General features: G+C 38.3%; 1 pseudogene; it reads right to left on the bottom strand.

Moving 5' to 3' along the window:
• Window positions 1–7,103: 7,103 nt before the first annotated feature.
• On the bottom strand, window positions 7,104–8,963 carry LOC145992523 (glucose dehydrogenase [FAD, quinone] pseudogene; annotated as a pseudogene).
• Between the last annotated feature and the right edge of the window lie 580 nt (window positions 8,964–9,543).

The raw sequence follows: 9,543 nt of genomic DNA, 5'->3' as shown, positions 1-9,543 counted from the left end.
GTAACAGTTATGGGCTTGGAAAAAGCAACAGAATTATTGAATTGATAATGGGTGGCTAATTCTATTTAGAAATCCTAGTTCCACACATACATTTTGCCTATCAGTTACGTAATCATGCGATTTTTCTTGTAATTAACTTACGTAGAATTAAAAGAAGAAGGGGTTGGAAGGAAAGCTTTGTTTTGAGGGCGTCGGAGAACTAATCAATCACGATGAGAATGGTTAAAACTTTAGAAGCATCAGAGGTTTAGCCGAAAAGTTAAACAGAATCTTTAGATGCAGATGAAGTAAAAGAAAAGGTATGTCACGAAGTATCCATAAGAAAATCTTGTTTATTTGTTTTTATGTCGAATTTTATGCTCAGATAGGCTACTCGGGACTATGCCTACAGTTTAAAGTGGAGTCTGAATCAGTGTGCATTGTGCTTCCATCAGGAGAGGGGGCAGTAGATGAACCTCTTCATTATAAGGTGACAACGTTATGCCATTGGAGAAAATAAATATACAGAAAGAATTCGCAGGGAACGTGTTATATTATGCCAATAGAAGACGAGTTCATTTAAGAGGGTGTATTGCCAGAGACAAATATTTGAGACTTTCGGAAAACAATGTTATTGTTCAAGGAGTTAGCTGCCTTGATCCAACAATAAAACACTGTAAAATTGAAACTACCACCTCAACTTTCGAAGTGGTATGAACTAATAAAACTCCACTTTTGGAAGAGTAAGTTGTTGCTGATTCGACTGATTTGTTGTATGTGAAGTCACTTTTCTGCTAATGGCGACGATGAGGTTCAATGGTGATAGGTGAAAGTGACGAAGGGCGAAAACAAATACACGCAGACACTGAAAATACAACCCCCCACAAATTATTATTTTGACTGTGGTTCCAGGCGCCAGAGACTCGTTCTCCTGCAAGATTAAAATTTCTAGGGTATACTGATCGGTTGTGTTCTAATTGTGAACATTCCTAATTGCGAATAGTGCCTGAATCGTCCTAATTGATAACACATGAAACTGATAACTATTTTCACATGCTAATTGCGAACACAGAACTGAAAACCTGTTTTTAAAAACAGGTAAGGGTAAGACACGAGAATTCTGGTCTTTGCCAGCACCGAAGGAAGAGAGACTTTGATGACCCAAACACATTTTTTTTATGGATGAAACGTTCAAAAGCTGTGCTAGCCAGTTTTCTAAGACATGCAGACTTGAGCAGTACGATTTTAGAAGCAAATATTGCACCTCTAGTCTTTGCGTTTCCACCAAACAAGCAGAAAGACATTTTATTTATGAATGTTTTGATTAATCTTGAGGGAAATTCCAGAGTGGAAACTGTAAACATTGACTTCGAGGCTGCTGCTATTTCTGCTTTAAAAGAGGTTTTTACCACGATTAACATTCACTGTTGTTTTTTTCCACTTTACACAAAGTCCTTGAAGTAAAGTTCAAGAAACAAAGAGGAGCATCCGTATGTGAGCGTCTTTAGCTTTTCTAAACCTAGAACATCTTGAAGAATGATGGCTTCATATTTACAAGCAAGCTCCTCGTAATGAAAACCTTGTGAAGTTCTTCGACTATTTTGTGGACCGGTGGATCGGAAACTCCATACTGCCAAAAGATATGTGGAACTGTTTCAACAGGAGGCACCGGACAAATAATGCAGCGGAGGGATGGAATCATAAAATCAATCTATTGGTAGGCCACATCCAAGAGTGGCAGAGCTCTTTAAATGGTTAGAGCCTGAGGCAGAAAAGTCAAATGATATAATTATGAGTATGGAATTGAACGTGGAAGGTGTCAAGCGAAAGAAAATATATGTTTTGTTAGACGAGAGGATAGCAGGAAGCACAGACAAATACAAGGAGATTCGTGATATCCCTATTTTTTTAAGAACAATATCATATGTTTTGAAATTTGACTAGGTAACGTTCACCGCATTATTAATTGACAAAGTCATTGATTGTATTATTAATTAAATAAGCTCTTTTTGTACAATATGTACTGTATAAATAATGTATGTACTTCGACGAAGGCTTTAATCATATTGGATTTTATGTTACAACTGACATGCTTCAATTTCAGGTCCAACTTTTACACACCAGTGACCCACAGGCCACTGACCAGTCTCAAGTGTGGCACTGAGTTTCTTTTAAAATATAGTTAAAAGGAATCAGGAAATTGAGAGAAAGTTGTAGGTCACAAGGGAGAAAAATGTGTTCACAATTAGAACGAACCCCTTCGAGTGTATCCCTGTTCAGGCAGTAAGTGTTCGCAGTTAGGACTGTTCGGAATTAGGAATACACATACTGCTCAGGATAGAGGTTGACATTTGAACGCTTTCGAAAAGTTACCGGCATAGTGATCAATTTCGATGAATTCCTTGTGTCCAAAATCACATTCTACAAAATGTAAACTTTTGTTACCTCAGTGCATGTGTTCATCTAACCCTACGTGTATCACTTCTCCCGCATGATTAACGAAGACTTACTTCAGAAACAGAAAAACAACTTAGCTAAAAGATTTTTCAATGTTACTTGACTATTACTTTTGGCGGATATTTTGTCAATATAGCCTTTCATAAGCCTGGGGATACTTTATGCAGAATGAACAAAGAATTGGATTTTCTCTGTGTGTGTTTACATTCTCAATAAGACAAATTTTAATCCACATATCCGATGGCGGCGATTAGGAGGAGCAAGGGGGGAAGTTCCCCCGCCACATTTTGCTACTTGTTTTACCCGCAGTATGGCCTCTTAATGCTACCAAAAAAGTAAACTGTCCTTGCCACCAAGTTTTGGCACCCGATAGCCGTTACTGCAAACATTCAGATACATTTGTCAATTGTAATAATCTTATAAGCCAAGAAAAGTGATCATTAACCCCCAACTTTCAGTCAAAAACTCATATGATGAAAATATGACCAGGAACATGGATTTAAATTACGAAAAAGTAATTTACAGCTTCAACATTGTCTACCATCACAATTTCTATCAGTGTCGCCTAATATATACAGTGAAGTAGGTATGTGCCTTGTATTTTTGCACTTGAAGAACAAAATGTGATTAGTGTGTATGGCTGCGCACACACAAACACTTCCTTGAAATAATTGTGTCCATCGGAGACAAAGAAGTGGAACAAGATGCAAGAATAGATTAGAAAAGGTAGAGGGAAGACACCAAACACACACACACAAATACATGTGATATGTTGTGCATGGCAGTTAAGAGAAACATCTGAACAATGGAACGAGAGAAAGTGAAAGGGAGAAAGAGGTAACAAGCGGAGAAAGAAAGATATAAGAAGGCATTAGGGAGGAAAACAAGAGATGAAAAGGAAAGGGAAAACAGAAGGGAACTCAGGAGTGTAAGAGAGAAGGGGATACATATGCATGCATGTCTTACATGCATATATATATATATATCCGTGCGTTCATTTCGATCTGCAGCCGAGAGATCGGGAGAAGCGTGGCGGGCGGCGCTGACGGAGATGCCGACATTTGCGGCCTGTAATGCCCGCTTATTTTTATAGACATATGCAGACATTTATATAAATATTGCAAAACGATCACTAACCTGTGTTATAACACGCAAAAGTTCTTCTGTAATTCATCCAAGTTCTGCACTTATATACACAAAAAAATACGCTTTAGAAACGATGTTAAGAGCCACAGATAATAAAACATTTTAATCATAGTTTTGACCAGTAACGTCCTGCTTAAGTTTATATCCTTGAAAGAGTTTTGTGCCGATGGGGATCGCTTGGAGGTTTTGAATGTGCAACACTGTATCAAGATTACGCTGTAGAAGAAACCGTTAAAAATCAATACTGTTCGTGAGCTTCCTTGCAATCCGAAATCTCCGAGCTCGAGTTTTTTGTTCCTTCGCGACTAGATGAAGACAGAGTTGTAAATATAGTGGCGAGCAATGTAAACCAAGAGCGTGTTAATTTCGTACTGTGCGCAAGAGTGTTATTCTTGGTTACTTGCAGTTACTTGTTTGTGTTATTGTAGTGTGTATGTGTGACGTGTCAGTGAGACGATTGGAATGCCAGCCGCAAGATTCACATTAGAACAAAGTTTTTTTATGTATGACACGTACCTACGTGAAAACAGACTTGTGTCGAGACGTGTGTAGGCAATTTGTACAGAAATTCCCAGGCGTTTCAACTCCACACAGAGATACGGTTAGACATCTTGTCCTTAAATTACGAGAAACTGTATCGTTAAATTTTAAAACACCTAAGCAAAAACGACGGATTCTAACCGAAGCAAAACTCGATGATATTGGTGCAGCGTTAGAACGTTCTCCAAACAAACCTCTACGCCGTGTTTCACAAGAGGTGGGCGTGTCAAAATCATCGGCACATACAGTCACTAAGCTACTAAAATTAAAACCATACTCTTATAGCACAGGTTAGTGCTCGTTTTGCAATATTTATATAAATGTCTGCATATGTCCATAAAAATAAGCGGGCATTTTAGGCCGCAAATGTCGGCATCTCCGTCAGTGCCGCCCGCCACGCTTCTCCCGATCTCTCGGCTGCAGATCGAAATGGACGCACGGTATATACTATATATATACGTTTATATGGCCTTACATTGATACCTGCCCACCCTAATCTATCAATATACAGCTTCTGCCCACCCGGTCGAAAATTTCTGGCGCCGCCCTTGCTCATAGTTTTTGCTTTTAGAAATATTTAGGTCTAATACTAACTTCACAACTTTGTACTTACTGTTTCTACGCAATAATACTAATAATAATAAAATTAATAATAATATAAATAATTGTTTAGAAACCATTACACTCTTCTGAAAGACATATGTCATAATGAGTGGGGCACATTTGCAGCACATCTTAAACTCTTTTATAATTGAATAGTATGTGTGTGATACAGTTTTGTTCAACACTTACCGTATATTGTAGTTCATGGATTAGTTGAACCTTCTCGAACAATCTACATGCGAGATTTATAAGTATTGTTAATAGGTATTTTAAGAAGTTACTCAAGTGTTATTTGACTGCAAGAAACATAGTTCTTTTTTGGACGATTTACAGATTCAACAACCATTATTATTAGAAAATAAATATTTTTAGCATTACATTTTAAACGATTTATTTGTTTAAAACATTTTTGTCCTTAATTAAAACACTATTTAAAAGATTTAAAACTTGTTTAATTTTTTTGGTAATCTTAATTTTTAAAAATGTGATAAAAATGTTCATCTAAAATAAAAATAAAAGAGACTGCTTGTTTCACAGTTAAGTGGCTATGTTACAACAATATAATAATGTTTTATTTGTTGTTATCTGACGCCAGCACATTGTATCTAAAGTTCAGGGCTCATTTCTTCTTCTGTCATTCACACGAGGGCAAACATCATAATTATGTTGAATAGAAATCGCGTTACAATACAAACACTATTCTAAGCTTCACACAGATATCTTTATTCTTTTACTGGAGCAGAGTTCAAAACAAAGTACTAAATTATTACTTAGATTTTCATCATTAATTCTTTACTTAATTATGTCAGTCATCATTATCATTCGTTACCCTTGGATAACTGGAGAGCATAATTTCTTACACATCAATTTTGCATAGTGCTTTCTACTCAGGGGTGTAAGCAGGGCCGGATTAAGACGAAATTGGGCCTGATGCTTCATCAATTGATACCATTAGCTTGAAATATTCGGTGAACAATAAACACAACGACGTTATAGTTACGTCACAGCGCAAAGAATAATAGTAACTGTATAGTAAGTAACACTGTGTCTAGGGTCCGAAATTGGTGCTCCAAATTTTCATTCTAAGATTTATTTTCATGTTAATATAGAAAAAGGAAACTGTTCAGCTTTCGGAAAAATCTCTTCTCTTTTCATCTGGGCCTATTTCAGGAATGGGCCTAATGCTGCAGCATCGATAGTACCCACCTTAATCCGGCCCTAGGTGTAAGGAATGAGGAGTGATCTTTACATATAGGACACCAAACTGTCAACCTCACTTCCACGTAGTATACCATGGACTGCATTTTGAAGGCTAACGAGGCTCTGGCGTCTGTGTTTTGTCCATGTGTGTTCTGGGTGCCCCTTTACAGCCTCAGGTTTTAACAGAAGTTTGAATGTTTTAATACTTTAGTAAACGACATTACAGTTAATTCAGGTAAAGTAAGGGGCTTGACCCCGTATATCATGACGGGTGCAAAATAGCCTTAATGTTTTGACGCACCCAAAATCTCAAATTCAAATTCAAATTCAAAGTTTTCCACTCACAAACGAAACATGGTTCTGGATAATTAGAGGGGGGACAAGTCTTCATTGCTCCCCTGTTTCAGACGCCAATGATACTGGTATATAGATAAATTCGTACCATTACCGCAGGCAAGACTTTGTGTGCAATAATAAAATGACGAATATAGTACTTAATAAGCATGCATTGAAAACATGAAACCAGTTAAACTGGGAGATTTTTAATACATAATGCTTAAAGTATTGCTGATTGGTCGTGTAATCACATTCACAGAAGATTTACAAAAAAGAAAAACTTTGTTTTTCTAGTTTATTCTCAATGAACAACGTTTCGACAATGAATTGAAAAGTCTCTTTATGACAACATGTTTCTTTTTCAAGAACGAAATCTAATGTTAGTTATAACAAATATAATCAGTAACAACTGGATAAACAAGTAACTATTAAACATTAACATTTACAAGCTATCAATTAACAATAAATGTCTAAATACTCTGCATTGTTACAAATGAATTTGCCTCTGTTAAGGATTTGAAAACTAAATTCGCAGTTGCTGTTTTCCATTTCTTTGCTGAGAGAGAAGGAAAAGATGAATGGATAAACATTGTAAAGTGTTTTTTTAAGGTCACCATCATCTACGTATGTTTGTGAACTGTTTTCTAACAGTAATATGCCTTTTATTACATTGATGACTGTTTAAAAATTCATTCAAAATTCAAATTAGAAATAGCATTAAGTTGAAGCAGAAATGGTAAGATAAAATATTGCGATTAATAAAACAAGAGAGCAAAATATAGGATGAGCAATTTCTCTTGTCAAATCTTGAAACTTTGCTATGTAAAACAAGACGTATGAGTTTACACTTGTCTCCATGTTTGTTTTATCAAGTCCGCCCCTTTCTCCCCAATCATGTAACAGGGTGTGGTCAGATGAGCACTTGGAATGGTGGGTATAATGGAGGCATCAATTACCCGAAGCCCTTCAACTCCGTACACCTTCAACTCCGAGCTCACAACAGCATCCGAGTCCGAAGAAGGTCCCATCTTGCACGTTCCACACTGGTGATGGATTGGGAACGAGAAATGCCTGATCGAACACTCCCAATATTCATCGGAGCCAAATTCCAAATCATCGCAACCAGCTACTGGAGTTTGATAAAGAGTTGACCCAAGCTTTTGAAAAGCATCGGTTCTACTTAAAGCAACGATCTTCTTAATGCCTTCGATCATTATTTCAATATCCCTACGCACATGGAAGTACTTATGATACATGAGAGGTGGATCAAAAGGGTCTTTGCTTCGAAGCTTGACGATGCCTCTACTCTGAGGTCTCATCGTTACTGGACTACCGCACCATGTGTCTTTGTCTAGGTTCGGCTTCATCATTGTGTTGTAAGTTTCCTCTGTTAACCCCAGCCCTAACTTAATGCTTGGTATTATAGCCTCTCCACTGACACAAGAACTTGCTAGAATTATCTCTACATCAGGATGATCGCTTTTTGGATCTGCATACTTTGTGTGTTCCCAGCCTAATGCCTCCACACCTCCTGGAATAGTTAGTGGTCCTGTATTGTTGATGAAATAGTCGAGGAACACTTTAAGATTGAGGAGGCGGGAATCCTTCAAAGACACCGTATCGTTTACGAGAAACACCGCTGACATTGACGTCAGATGATCCTGCAGATTGTGCCCAACTTTCAAGCCTTCTAGAACAGGAATCTCTAGCTCTTCCAGATGTTCGTGTGGTCCTATTCCCGACAGCATCAAGATCTGTGGGGAATTTATGGCACCTGCTGACAGAATCACCTCCCTCCGAGCTCTCACAGTTTGAATTCTGCCGTCTCTAAAATACTCCACTCCTTATGCTCTTCTGGACTCGGGATCTATGAGGACTTTGGTAACATGTGCTCGGTTTGCAAGATGGAAGTTGGGTCTGTTTCGGATTGGTCGTAGGAAAGCCTTTGCTGCACTTACTCTGACCCCTTTCTTTGTTGTTGCCTGTACATAAGAGTATTTCGATTGGCTCTCCCCATTGTAGTCCCCAAGCTTCAAACCCCTTTCCTTTGCAGCTTCTAGAAATGCCGTTCTCAATGGTGTGTGGTAGGGTACTTCCTCTACATTAAGATACCCTCCTGTCGAATGATAGCTAGAGTTCATAAGATCAGGTATAGTCATGTTCTCAAATTTCAGAAAGTATGGTAACAGGTCATCATACCCCCATCCTGTGTTTCCCATGGCCTCCCAGTCGTCATAATCATGCCTATTGCCACGAGTGTTGATCATGTAATTAAGAACAGTTGATCCTCCTACAGCCTTTCCACGAGGCCAGGAGCAACGCTTCTCTACCATCCCAAGACATGTAGAATCGGATGGCTCGGTTTTGTAGCCCCAGTTGTAGTCAGTGAGTTGCCCATAGCTTGTGAATAAAGGGATATCTGTCAAATGGGATTCGTCCTTTCCTGCCTCCAGAAGAAGCACTTTCCACCCTGGGATTTCCGTCAACCTGTTCGTAACCACGGATCCAGACGCACCAGCACCCACCACGATGAAGTCGTACTCTTCTAGAAGATTCTTAGTGTTTGCTTCGTGTCCTTCAGCATCTGAAACCACTTTTCTGTACAGTTCCAAAATTCTGTCCCAGACTGGTATATTTACAAGAGCATTGACTTGTATACAGAGCAGAAGAAGCGTACAGGAGAATATACAATTAATCTTCATTGTAGACAAGCTTGAGGACCTCCTCGGTAGATTTGCTGCGTTCGGCTGAAGCAATCTGAAGAACACAACAAGAGAAAATAGTAAGTTATATTTACAAACTAAGTTAAACGACAGTTCGATATTTAAATATGTGCTCTCTCTCTCTCTCTCTCCCCCGTCTGTCTCAATCCAGGTTCGAACTCATAATACGGTATAGGGTATAAGCGTGCTTGTCCCACAACCAATTTCATTGTTCATCACAGATTAACCCAATAGGTAGAACAGCGACTTAACCGAAATAGAAAAGAATAGAATGCATCATGAAATCATTTAAATATATGGAAGATAATTATTTTATGAAAAGATTCTCTCGGGCTATCGACCAGGTGAGTTGTGGAAAAGATTCGAAGCATTGGAGAGCTAACGTCACTCTCATCTTCAGCCTGACCAATCTCGAAAGCTTGGAATCTTTTCCACAACTCACCTGGTCGATAGCCCGAGAGAATCTTTTCATCATTCATTGCCAGGAAAGTTCCAAGTCTTACTTGAATTATTTTATGTTTCTATTTTCGTTATTGTTGCAACGATACAAGCATAACTA

The sequence above is a fragment of the Lepisma saccharinum genome, chromosome 9, assembly GCF_977018435.1.
Source record: "Lepisma saccharinum chromosome 9, izLepSacc3.1, whole genome shotgun sequence".
Lineage (NCBI taxonomy): Eukaryota > Metazoa > Arthropoda > Insecta > Zygentoma > Lepismatidae > Lepisma > Lepisma saccharinum.
The sequence above is the reverse complement of the archived record's forward strand: the minus strand, read 5'-3'. Positions and strand labels throughout refer to the sequence as shown.